This window comes from Erinaceus europaeus, chromosome 6 (genome assembly GCF_950295315.1).
Source record: "Erinaceus europaeus chromosome 6, mEriEur2.1, whole genome shotgun sequence".
NCBI classification, from domain to species: Eukaryota; Metazoa; Chordata; class Mammalia; order Eulipotyphla; family Erinaceidae; genus Erinaceus; species Erinaceus europaeus.
In genome coordinates, this window is record NC_080167.1 from 42936016 (window position 1) to 42949401 (window position 13386).

Here is a 13386-nt window from a genome sequence, read left to right on the forward strand (position 1 = left end):
ACATAGTCAAAGTGAGAAAGATGAATAACAGATGTTTTCACATATAGGTGGAACTTAAGGAGCAGAGAATGAAAGAGAAAACATCAGTTGAAACTTAGATCATTTACAGCTTTTGCTCTCCTTTTTACTCTTACAAGCATAAGGCAGTTTGTATGGATGTGATTCTGAACCTCTACATCTTAGGAACAATACACTGAGAACCAAAACACAACCAAAAATTAATTTCACCAATTTTAGATGATATTTTTTATGGTAAGCATATTAAGCTGTATATTCACATAAGGCTTAACTGTGTATATATACCCTCCAGGGTTATCACTGGGGCTTGGTGCCTGCACTATGAATCCACTACTCCTGGAGGCCATTCTTTCCCTTTTGTTGCCCTTATTATTGTTGTTCTTGTTACTGTTGTTGTTGCTGGATAGGACAGAGAGCAACTGAAAGAGGAGGGGAAGACAGAGAGGGAAAGAGAAAGACAGACACCTGCAAATCTGCTTCACCACTTGCGAAGTGACCCCTCAGCATGTGGGGAATCAGGGGCTGGAATGGAGATGCTTACATTGGTCCTTGCACTTAAGCCATTTGAGCTTAACCCACTGTGCTCCACCTGGCCCCCAGCACTATATTTTATCTTATAATTCTAGTCTCCTCATCCTATAGGATTCATCCTAGTAATCCTAATTTTCTTTGAACCCAAACTACCTATTTACCCTGCAATTTCCAGTAGACAAATGTTCCTTCCATATCTTAGAGCAAATAGGACTTTGACCAGAAGTGTCCAAAAACTTTTGCCATCAAACCTATAAATTCATGTACTTTTCATATCTTTCCTTCACTATTGATACAAGAGAATCTTTGTTCTTTTCATTATTTGTCCAATATCTTCTTTCTTCTTAAAAAAATATTATATTTCTTTTAATGAAAGATAGAGACAGAGACCAAAGCACTGATCAGCTCTGGTTTATGGCAGTACTGGGACATGAACCTGAGACCTCAGACAGTCAGTCATGAAAGTCTTTTGGATCTCCATAATGCTGTCTCCCCAGCCAAATGTTCTCTTTTTTTTTTTTTTACTATATTTATTTATTTATTAGATAGACACAGACAGAAATTGAGAGGGAAAGGGATGATAGAGAGAGAAAAAGACAGAGAGGCACCTGCAGCACTACTTCACCACTCAGAAGTTTTCCTTCCTGAAGGAGGGGACTGGGGGCTCAAACCTGCATCCTTGTGTAGTGTAACATGTACACTCAACCTGGTGCACTACCACGTGCCCTACCCTAATGTTCTCTTTCTTAATCATCTCTATTTTCCTGGGTTCTAGAACATGTACTGGTTTTTCATTTAAGGTTTGCTGAAGGAATAACTTTTAAAAAGATTTTCTGATTTCTCTTCAAAACTTCAATAACTGCTTTTCTTCTTATAAACAGTGAATAAGTGTTGGAAAGAAAAAGATCCCAGGATATTTTTCTACTTTATTAAGATCTAGCCACAGCAGGAAAACATTTAAGGAGTTGTTTTTCATTTTGCCTATGACAGCTTTCTCCATAAGCAATGTATTCTACACAAAACATTTCTACCAGTTGGCATGGCACTGGACCTACAAATATGATTTGACTGAAACTACTCCTGTACCTTGATCTGAATTTCCACATGTGGAGAAAAAAAAACCCTCAGTTTGGCTCACTAGAGTTTCAACACTGCCCCATAACAGTGATTAGATAAAATACCACTGATAAGGCACACTTTGGATTCCACATGAGATTTCAATTACTTCTTTTTAATTTTTTTTATTATTTACTTATTTTCCCTTTTGTTGCCCTTGTTATTTAACATTGTTGTGGTTATTGATGTCGTCGTTGTTGGATAGGACAGAGAGAAACGGAGAGAGGAGGGGAAGACAGAGAGGGGGAGAGAAAGATAGACACCTGCAGACCTGCGTCACCGCTTGTGAAGCAATGCCCCTGCAGGTGGGGAGCCAGGGGCTCGAACCGGGATCCTTACTCCAGTCCTTGTGCTTGGCGCCATGCCCTCCTCCCCGAGATTTCAATTATTAAAGCCCTTTCCTCAACACAATCCCCCAATTCAAACTAAATAGATTAATGACATCTAAATCTGTACATGTGAATTTAGAAACTAAATTATTATTTCTAATCTATATTGTATACTGACTTCTGTTTTGTGTTTGTTTGCTTAAAGACAAGAGACAGGCTGAGAGGAAGAGAGTTAAGTAAAAAAGATCAGAGCACTGAAACTTCCTTCAATGAGGTGGGGGTGAGGCTCAAGCTTAGCTCATGTACATAGCAAAGAAAGTGAGCTATTTCACCAACCCTGTATACTGACTTTCTAACTGAACTCTGACGGAGGTTGGGGGTGGGGAAAGAACCAACGCTGACTTAGAACAGTAAACGCCATACTCGTTATACAAGGGCTTAACCACATTTTCAGTTTCAGAGGTTTCAATTCCTGTGACTGTTGGGTGGATAATTACTTGATCTTATTATCTCAAACTTCAGTGCATAAAGATTACATTTCCCTAAGTCATTTTTTTTCTTCTATTGTGAAAGTATTAGACATTTGGAGTCAGTTACATTCTTCATGTCCATACCTAATATAATTAAAGTATAATAATTATAATATAATGTATATTATGATAATTGAAATAGACATTTCCTAATAGCTTGTAATCAAGTGATAAAAGAAGGGTATTAGATTCTTTTCTAATTATTTCTTAATGTCTATTTTAATTTTAAATTTCAGATCTAGAGAACTATTATTTTCAAAATATACTACCAACACATTTATATTTCTAACCAGAATCACTTAAATTATTCCAAATAATTTAAACTATTCCACTAAAACCTTCTGAAAGGAGCATTTCAAATCTGCATAAGAACTTCACAGAAGTCCACTGAAGTTTTCAGCTCCCAAAATTATATCTATTCACCTCATCATCATTTTCATCTTGAACTATCTTTTGTATATCTAAGAAAATAGGATTTTCATTAGTTAAACAAGGCCTCTGACCAACAACTGCACCATTCTCATACAATAACATGAGCAGACAAAGCTTTGCCAACTGCTCTCACTATAAATGAAAGATTCACATATATGCAACACTCATAGAGTATACAGCTGACCATGTACAGGGCCCTGGGTTCTAGCCATGACACCATAAGAGATCATGATAACACTGTCTGGGAAAGTCCATGGGTAGTGGAATGGTGCTGTTTCTGTTTCTCTGTGTCTCTCTTAGAAAAGACTGAGAAAAAAAAAATGTGGAAAAGGGAAGACTCCCCTATGGTAGGATCCTGAGTCACATAAAAAAAAATAGTTTCTATGATTTAGCACTTAAGATTTATCTTAGAATTAGGACATTTTTTGGAAGGGGGGGTTGAGGAAGAAGGACATTCACATAGGGTAGGTTGAAAAAAATGTGTGTAAAAAAAAAATTAATTGTGGCTTGGACGTGGAAAATCTGGGCATTTTCCCCTGTTCTTATTCTCTTTCTGTGTTGTAGATGTTGCTTTTAGAGAATTCATTTTTCAATTTATTATCATTCAATAAGAACTTCCTTTTCTATGAAAGAAAAGATGAAACTGTTTAAAACCCAACCTTATAATGCAAATATATTAAGATACTTTTTAAATGTTGAAAAAATTGTACAAAAATGCATACAAAAGGCCAAACTGACCAACATGAAAGCCTTTGCAGGATCATTCAACAGAGGAAGAAAAAAAGTCTTAGAAAAAAAAAAAATCAAACTTAATATAACAACACACAAAAACTCTTTCTCTTCTAGTCCCTCACTGACAGCTAATATTACTCATTAAACAGACACTAGAGAAACTGAGAGGATGATGTTTTCTTTCTAAATAAAGTCCTGGTGCCACTTGGAGAATGTGCCTCAAATTTGGCTATGGTGGTTTCTCCAATGGTCAAGGAAGAATATGCAATTGATTTGTGTTTTGGCTTTTCCACTGTACGCTAAAAGGCAGTTCTTTTTAAACACATACTTCAGTAGTTTAGACAAACTTCTATGTATAACTAAAACTTCACTAGAAAATTGTAATATTTCTTAGAAAAAAAATATATGTTCGCTGAGTTAAATATAACATCAACAAGCATGAATAATTAGTTTGGTACTAACTGTATCAGGAATATTAATTGTGTTTCAAATGGTACTTTCATCTTTGATCTCAAAGGATATTTTTATAAACATTACTCTCTAATAATGCCTATAGCTTTTTATTGGACACAAAAAGCAAAACAGACAAGAAAATATCAATAGTTGTGTCTTAACCAGTTATCACTATTCATTACAGTAGTGTTGATGATAATCATAGAGACAGAGAAATATGCATACTTCCTCTAATCCTTTAATAAACATTTTTCTTTGAAGCATAGGAAGCTTTCACTTACTTATATAAGATTCTGTTCTAATTATGCATGCCATCCATTCAAATATTATCTGAAGCATAAAAAGTCAAATTAAAGGCCATGTGTGTACTATCATGCTTTACTTATGATAAAATGTGAATAATTCAAATGTCTAACTGTAGGATTAATCTTACTTTATTAGATGGGGGTGTCACTTAAAATGGCTATATTTTTCAAAAGAAAAAAAAGCAGAAATAGCTTCAGAATTGCCATCTTTTTTCTCTGTATCTCTCTCTACATATACAAATGTTTAAAATAATAATAATAATTTTTTTAAATTTATTTATTTATTCCCTTTTTGTTGCCCTTATTTTATTGTTGTAGTTATTATTGTTGTTACTGATGGCATTACTGTTGGATAGGAGAGAGGAGGGGAAGACGGGGGTGGGGGTGGAGAAAGACAGACACCTGCAGACCTGCTTTGCCGCCTGTGAAGCAACTCCCCTGCAGGTGGGGAGCCAGGGTCTCGAACCAGGATCTTTATGCCAGTCCTTGCGCTTTGTGCCACCTGCGCTTATCCCACTGCGCTACTGCCCAACTCCCTAAAATAATTACTTTTATAGTTAAAAAAATAAACTAAATTAACCAAGACCAATAAAATAAACCAATGGGATGACACCAAATTATAAAGCTTCTGGACAGCAAAAGAAAACACTACCCAAACAAAGAGACCCCCTCAAAGAATGGCAAAAGATCTTTACAGGCCATATATCAGACAAGAGGCTAATACACAAAATATATAAAAAGCTCACCAAATCCAGCAACAAGAAAACAAATGACCCCATCCAAAAATTGGGAGAGGATATGAACAGAATATTCACAACAGAAGAGATCCAAAAGACAACAAACATGAAAAAATGCTCCAAGTCATTGATGGTCAGAAAAATGCAAATAAAGACAACAATAGATACCACTTCACCCCCTGTGAGAATGTCATATATAAGAAAAAGTAGCAACAACAACTGTTGGAGAAGTTGTGGGGACAAAAGGAAGCCTCTTGCACTGGTGGTGGGAATGTCAATTGGTCAAACCCCTGTAGAGAGCTAGCTATCTGTAGAACTCTCAGAAAGCTAGAAATGGGGGGTCGGGCGGTGGCGCAGTGGGTTAAGCGCATGTGGCACAAAGCACAGGGACCGGCGTAAGGATCCCGGTTCGAGCCCCCGGTTCCCCACCTGCAGGGGAGTCGCTTCACGGGCGGTGAAGCAGGTCTGTAGGTGTCTATCTTTCTCTCCCCTTCTCTGTCTTCCCCTCCTCTCTCCATTTCTCTCTGTCCTATCCAACAACGAATTGCGTCAACAAGGGCAATAGTAATGACCACAACGAAGCTACAACAAGGGCAGCAAAAGGGGGGGAAAATGGCCTCCAGGAGCGGTGGATTCATGGTGCAGGCACCGAGCCCAGCAATAACCCTGGAGGAGGAAAAAAAAAAAAAAAAAAAAAGCTAGAAATGGGCTTACCCTATGACTCTGCAATTCCTCTCTTGAGGATATATCCCAATAAACCAAAAACAACCATACAAAAAGATTTGTGTATACTTATGTTCATAGCAGCACAATTTGTAATAGCCAAAACCTGGAAGCAACCCAGGTGTCCAACAACAGATGAGTGGCTGGGCAAGCTGTGGTCTGTATACACAATGGAATACTACTCAGCTACTAAAAATGGTGATTTCACCTTTTTCACCTCATCTTGGATACAGCCTGAAGGAATCGTGTTAAGTGAGATAAGTAAAAAAGAGAAGGGTGAATATGGAATGATCCCACTCACAGACAGAAGTTAAAAAATAAGATCAGAATGGAAAACATCAAGCAGAACTTGGACTGGTGTGTTGCACCAAAGTAAAAGACTCGGGTTGTTGGTAGTGTTCAGGTCCTAGAATGTGATGGCAGAGTAGGACCTAGGTGGGGGATTAGAGTGTTATGTGGAAAACTGAGAAATGTTACACATGTACCAACTACTGTATCTTACTGCTGACTGTAAACCATTAATCCCCCCAATAAAGGAAAATAAAATTTAACTAAAACATAGCAAATAGAGACCACTGTAAAACAAGGAATTTGCTTTTTTTTTTTCTTTTAGAAAATAATCCCTCAGGCTGGGTAGTGGCACACCGGGTTAAACGCACATCGTACAAAGTGTAAGGACCCACATAAGGATCCCAACCTGCAGGAGGGTCGCCTCACAGGCAGTGAAGCAGGTCTGCAGGTGTCTATCTTTCTCTCCCCCCTCTGTCTTCCCCTCCTCTCTCCATTTCTTTCTGTCCTATCCAACAACAACAGCAATAACAACAATAATAGTAACAACAGCAATGATAAACATCAAGGGCATTAAAAGGGAAAAAAATGACCTCTAGGAGCAGTGGATTCATAGTGCAGGCACCGAGCCCCAGCAATAACCCCGGAGAAGAATGAATGAATGAATGAATGAATGAATAAATAAATAAATAAAATAAAGTTTAAAAATATAAAAAAATAAAATGTTGGTACCATGGAGAAGTAACCAATGTTTAACAAGTACCAAAAAGGATGTGACATAGCATGCCAATGAGTACATATATACATGCAGATTCCTATTTGTTATCTAGAACTTGCTTTTTTCGATCAGTAAACCCAAAGACAACAGAATGAACAATTTGAAAAGCTGCCCCAGAGGGCAGCTGTAAGCTTAGCGAGCTCTATACAGTCTCCTAGTACTCCCATGCCTAGGCCTCTTTGTTGGCAAAAGAGTATAACTGAATAAACAAAAAGACACGATCTGCAGTGCTTCAGAACCCAGAAAATTATGGCAATGGGAACAATGACAAACTGAGGTTTAAATCCTTTAAACAGCAATGATCTTTGGTCTATACAAGGAATCTGGCAAGCTCAGTAGATGACATTTATGGGAATGTTTTTCATAACAGATACTCTGATTAATATGATTACTCTAATGCAGTACCACAAAGACCCAACTTGAAGCACACTGCAGTCCTAAGCCTGAGGCTTCAAGTGAGTGAATAGTGGTTTGAGAAAAAAAGCAAAGCATATGAAAAGATACAAGAAGCAGTTTCTTTCAACAAAAGGATTCATGGCTTTTGCAAGTGTTTATCATCTTAACTCAACTTCTAGTTAAAGGACAACATGTACAGTTTATGAGAAGAGACACTTATAATCACTGCCAAATGATCTGCCCATCTTAACAAAGGCAAGGAAATGACGTACTCTCTGCTAGGGCATGAAGATGTTTGATCCAAGTCTTTGATTTATGTGTGTTCAATCTTTCTCATACATAATCCAGGAATCTAATGAGTTTCATACGCATAAGGCATAGATCTCCAGTTTAAAGTTGCCCCACAGGGCCCGCTAAATGTTCTTCCACTATATTTATTTTTTTGAATTTATAAATATTTGGAAATTTTATAAAACACATTTAAAAAGAGGGTTTTTGTTGTTGTTTGGTTGTTTGTTTTTCCAAACAAGAAATTATCAGTTTGCTCCCTTATGTTTTCCTCACTAGGAAAAGAACTCACTTCAACCCATTCCTTTTAAATTTAGTGTTTTCCTAATTTGTGAAGAACAATGAACAGAAGTAAGGAGGGGTTTGTAAACTTTGTTCTTCCCCACTTACACAACTAACTGTTGGTTAACACAGTCCTCTAAAACAGCAGAGCAGAAAGTGCATTGCAAGTAGTAAGTTGCCTAGATGGCTCCAAATCAACTCCAATGAGGCCCCAGGGCAGAGATTTTATCCATTCTCCCCAGGCCAAGGTCCTTTCCACAAAATTAGGATGCCTTCTGGTTACCAAGGTACACATGCAAACTCTATTGGCCTGACCAGAGTTAGTTGGGAAGCAACAGATTACTTAATACTCCAGAGTTCTCAACCACACATGTCCCCAAACCCCACCTTTCTTCCAGTCTTTAATTTAGATGTTGAGGAGGAGAGAGCAATTAACTGAAGTCATCCCTCAGTTCCCCCCCATGGGTTTCTAGACTAACTTCTTTTTTCTTTTTTACCAGACCACAGCTCAGTTCTGGTTTAAGGTGATGCAGTGATTGAACCTGGGACTTTGGAGCCTCAGGCATCAGAGTTTCTTTGCATAACCATTATGCTATCTATTCCTTCCCAGCAGACTAACTTCTACATGGAAGCTAGTTCATAAAGAAGCAGTAATGTTTCAGGGAGAAGATAAGCGCTGACTGAGAGAAAGTAAGGATAGGAAAGGAGAAGAAAGTACAAGCCATGTAGGCATGTAGACCCCAGAGAGACTGAGATGAAGGCACAAAGCTTTCTGGCCTCCCAAGCCTTATAGTCCCGTCAGAGCAAGAGCGGGACCCTCAAGGGATGTGCATCAGCCTTTGTTCTTCAGGTGCTCACTACTGCCTCCATCTGCATTTTCATAGCTTTTTGCAGTCAGGCAGGGAGAGAGTGCTGATGCAAAATTTACAGACACACTAGTGATTCTGGGCCCTGCCTTTGGTCCCTTCTCCTGGCTTTCTGCAGGGTGCTGAGGCTAGGGGTGCTGATTTCCCTAAGCTGTCCTCCAACACTAACTCCTTAACTGTCCTCCAGTCTCACTCCAGTTCCCTTATCAGTACTTCCCACTGGGAAGGCTTTGTCCCACCCCTTAGTCAATCACACATATTTTCTACTTCGTGTCCAAATAAAACATGATCACCTAATTCCTGATCTACCTACCAATATGAAAACTGGCATGAACCTGCAATGAATGCCTCAAAATCTAATAGTTTTTCTTTAAGATTTTTTTTTTCCAGGGTTATTGCTGGGGCTCAGTGCCTGCACTATGAATTCGCTGCTCCTGGAGGATGTTTTTTGACTTTTGTTGCCCTTGTTTATTGTTGTTGTTGCTGCTGCTGCTGCTGTCATTGTGGTTGGATAGAAGAGAGAGAAACTGAGAGAGGACAGGAAGACAGTTGGGGCGAGAAAGATAGACCTGCAGACCTGCTTCACTCCTTGCAAAATGACATCACCACCACCCCCACCACCACCCCCGCCAGTGGGGGACCAGGGACCCGAACCAGTATTCTTACACTGGTCCTTGCGCTTTGTGCCATGTGCACTTAACCAGATGCACTACCACTCAGCCCCAAGAATTTTTTTTTTTTCCTCCTCCAGGGTTATTGCTGGGTTATTGCTGGGCTCCGTGCCTGCACCATGAATCCACCGCTCCTGGAGGCCATTCCCCCCCACCTTTTGTTGCCCTTGTTGTAGCTTTGTTGTGGTTATTACTATTGCCCTTGTTGACGCAATTCGTTGTTGGATAGGACAGAGAGAAATGGAGAGAGGAGGGGAAGACAGAGAAGGGGAGAGAAAGATAGACACCTGCAGATCTGCTTCACCGCCTGTTAAGCGACTCCCCTGCAGGTGGGGAGCCGGGGGCTCGAACCGGGATCCTTACGCCGGTCCCTGCGCTTTGTGCCACATGCGCTTAACCCACTGCGCCACCGCCCGACCCCCAGAATTTTTTTCGTTTCTTTTTTTCTCCCTTCCTTCTTTCCTCTTTTTCACCCATCATTTTCCAGATTGGAATAGAAAGATGCCCCAATATAAAGCTTGCTTCAGTGCAATGGGGACCAGTTCAAACCAAGGCTGCACACATGACAAAGCTGGTGTACCAGTCAGGTGAGTGATCTTGGCGACCCTTGTGTTGTACTTGCTTTCTGTAAACCTACTTCCCTCGTATATTTACTTATACCTACTTCCCTCGTATGTTTACTTATATACAATTAGAATTACTTTTACATTTTACTTCCATTAGAATTATGGAGACGATACAAGAAGTAATAATATGCAGATGTGGAGAACATGCAACAAAACAGATATTGTAATTCAATGCAAAGATATAAATCAAGAATGAGACAGAAGGACTAGGAAATACCTCACCTGGTAGAGCATATATACCTTTTGTATGTGTGGCCCTGGGTTCAAGTCCTAACACCACACGAGAGCACCATGAGCAGCAACAGGGGGAGTGAAAAGCATGATGCAAGGGTAGTGTTGCGATATCACTCTATCTCCCTCTTTCCTCTTTCCTTGCTCCTTCTAAAATAAAGAATGAGGGCTAACACTTGAAAAAAAAAACTGAAATGAGTGCAGCCTGCAATGTTCCTCAGATGTGACCATGAGCTATAAGCTCAGACCAATAGGGACTTAGAGGTTACACAGGCCCTGGTGCTAAATATAAACATGCACTTACACATGGGCCCTAGAGCAGGTGGATGCAGGAAAATAGTTGATGTTAGCAACATAATTCTTTTTTTTATACGAATGGAAGCTACTTCCTTCCCTAATCCAACTTTCAAGCCCCTTTCTCCACCCTCTAACACCATTCTCTCAGACAATATTCTCATCCAAGCTCACACTAGCTATCAAACTCAAGCAAAACTATTATAGTTCTATGCCCCCAGGAAAATGCCTAAAATGGTTCTCTTGGCTTTCTTCTACCAAAAATCCCTAAGCTCATCTGCTCTGATCTTTCTGGTTCCTGTTCATTAACCATCTTGTCTCAACTTAGGTCATGCCACCTGCAGATGCTACTATGACGACATTAATAACAACTACAACAACAATGAAAAACAACAAGGGCAACAAAAGGGAAAATAAATAAATAAATAAATATTAAATGTTTTTTAAATCTTTTAAAAAATAATAAAAAAAGAAAAAAAATGAGGGCTAGGAAAACAGCAGAAAGGTTATGCAAAAGACTTTCAAGCCTGAGGCTCTGCGGTCCCAAATTCAATCTCCAGCCCCCCCATAAGCCAGAGCTGAGCAGTGCTCTGGTCTTTCTGTATCTTTCTCTCTCTCTCTCTCATTAAAAATAATTTTAAAAAGGAGAAGAGGAAGAAGAGGGAGAAGGAGGAGAAGACATGACAACTAGATCATATGGGTTTAAATAGATATTTACAGAATTTATATTTTTAAAGTTACAATAGAATTTACATTTGTCTCACATGCATATGAAACATTCACAAGGAATAAGCCGTATGCTAGAACACAAAACAATTGTCAGTAAACTTCTGAAGAATAGAATCATATCTAATGGAAAAGTGGCATTTTAACTAATCTCTTTTAACCATTCTCAATTTTTTTTTTACTTCTTCAGCCTAAGAACAAGACTTTTTAAATTTTATTTAAGAAAGGATTAATTAACAAAACCATAGAGTAGGAGGGGTGCAATTCCACACAATTCCCACCACCCAATCTCCATATCCTACCCCCTCCCCTGATAGCTTTCCCATTCTCTATCCCTCTGGGAGCATGGACCCAGGGTCATTGTGGGTTGTAGAAGGTGGAAGGTCTGGCTTCTGTAATTGCTTCCCCGCTGAACATGGGCATTGACTGGTCAGTCCATACTCCCAGTCTGCCTCTCTCTTTCCCTAGTAGGGTGTGTCTCTGGGGAAGCGGAGCTCCAGGACACATTGGTGGGGTCTTCAGTCTAGGGAAGGCTGGCCGGCATCCTGATGACAAATGGAACCTGGTGACTGAAAAGAGAGTTAACATACGAAGCCAAACAAATTGTTGAGCAATCATGGACAAAGCTTGGAATAGTGGAGAGGAAATGCTAGGGGGGTACTCACTGCAAACTCTAGTGCACTTCTGCTTTCAGGCATATATTTTGCAGTAGCTTACGGATACATGTGAACATATCCTCTCTCTCACAGAAACTGGTGTATATCTACGTTTTGGGACTTTGTTAGAAAACCATTCTCAATTTTTAAATAATCCAATGATTTTTCAGTTAACAGCTTCAATCCATTTGGCTTGGTGAGACTCATCAGACTAGTAAGCAAATGGCAATAGTCAAAGAGTTCACATGCTATAAAGCTCACGCAGACAGTAATCAAGCCTTCATGTGACCACCAATCTCAAATGAATCAAGATAGTATGGAGTCTATGTTTGTTGAAATGTTTGCTACACTACTTTTCAAAGACCTAGCGAGATAACTCATTGGGTATGGTCCATGCCTTTCCATGTGCATGGCCCAGGCTTGAGATCCAGCAACACATGGGAGTGGAGTGACACTGATGATGTTGCTCCTCTCTCTCTCTGGGACCAAGAGCAGGAATACCACACATGCATGAAGTCCTAGCTGCACAAAACAAAAACAAAACAATTTTTCAAGCTCTTGATTTGAAAGATAGTCCATATTCATTATTTATCACTTGATAGAGCTTCCTTAAAAAAAAATGCGCAGAGTCGGGCGGTTGCGCAGTGGGTTAAGCGCAGGTGGCGCAAAGCACAAGGACCGGCGTAAGGATCCGGGTTCCAGCCCCCGGCTCCCCACCTGCAGGGGAGTTGCTTCACAGGCGGTGAAGCAGGTCTGCAGGTGTCTATCTTTCTCTCCCCCCTCTGTCTTCCCCTCCTCTCTCCATTTCTCTCTGTTCTATCCAATAACAACCACAACAATAACAACAACAAATAATAACTACAACAACAACAACAAAAAAAAGACAACAAGGGCAACAAAAGGGAAAATAAATAAATAAAATTTTTAAAAAATGCTGACACAACCTAAATTGTTAATAGATGTTCTTGAGACTTAAGCAAATATATAATTCTCACAATAAATATCCTTGAATCTAAAACAGAAGCTATTAACTAAGAATGATATTTAATTAATTGATTTATTTGCCTCCTGAGTTATCGGTGGGGCTCAGTGCCAGCACTACAAATCCACTGCTCCTGGAAGCCATTTTTCCCATTTTATTGGACAGGATACAGAGTGAAATTAAGAGGGGAGGAGGAGACAGAGAGGGAGAAAAGAGAGACATTGGCTGACCTGCTTCACTGCCTGTGAATTGAGCCCCCTGCAGGTGAGCTTCATACTATGTGCACTTCCTGAAGTGCGGAGAGCACCACTGCATGGCCCCTTTCATATTTATTTTGATATTCTGTCTTAGGAGTTGTTACGAAATACACAGCTTTCCTTAAGTTACTAGTGAAAG

General features: G+C 39.6%; 1 protein-coding gene across 1 annotated transcript in view; it reads right to left on the bottom strand.

Moving 5' to 3' along the window:
* The window catches only part of SMYD3 (SET and MYND domain containing 3), a 630991-nt gene that overhangs the window by 357753 nt on the left and 259852 nt on the right, over positions 1-13386 (bottom strand). The window lies entirely within an intron of this gene.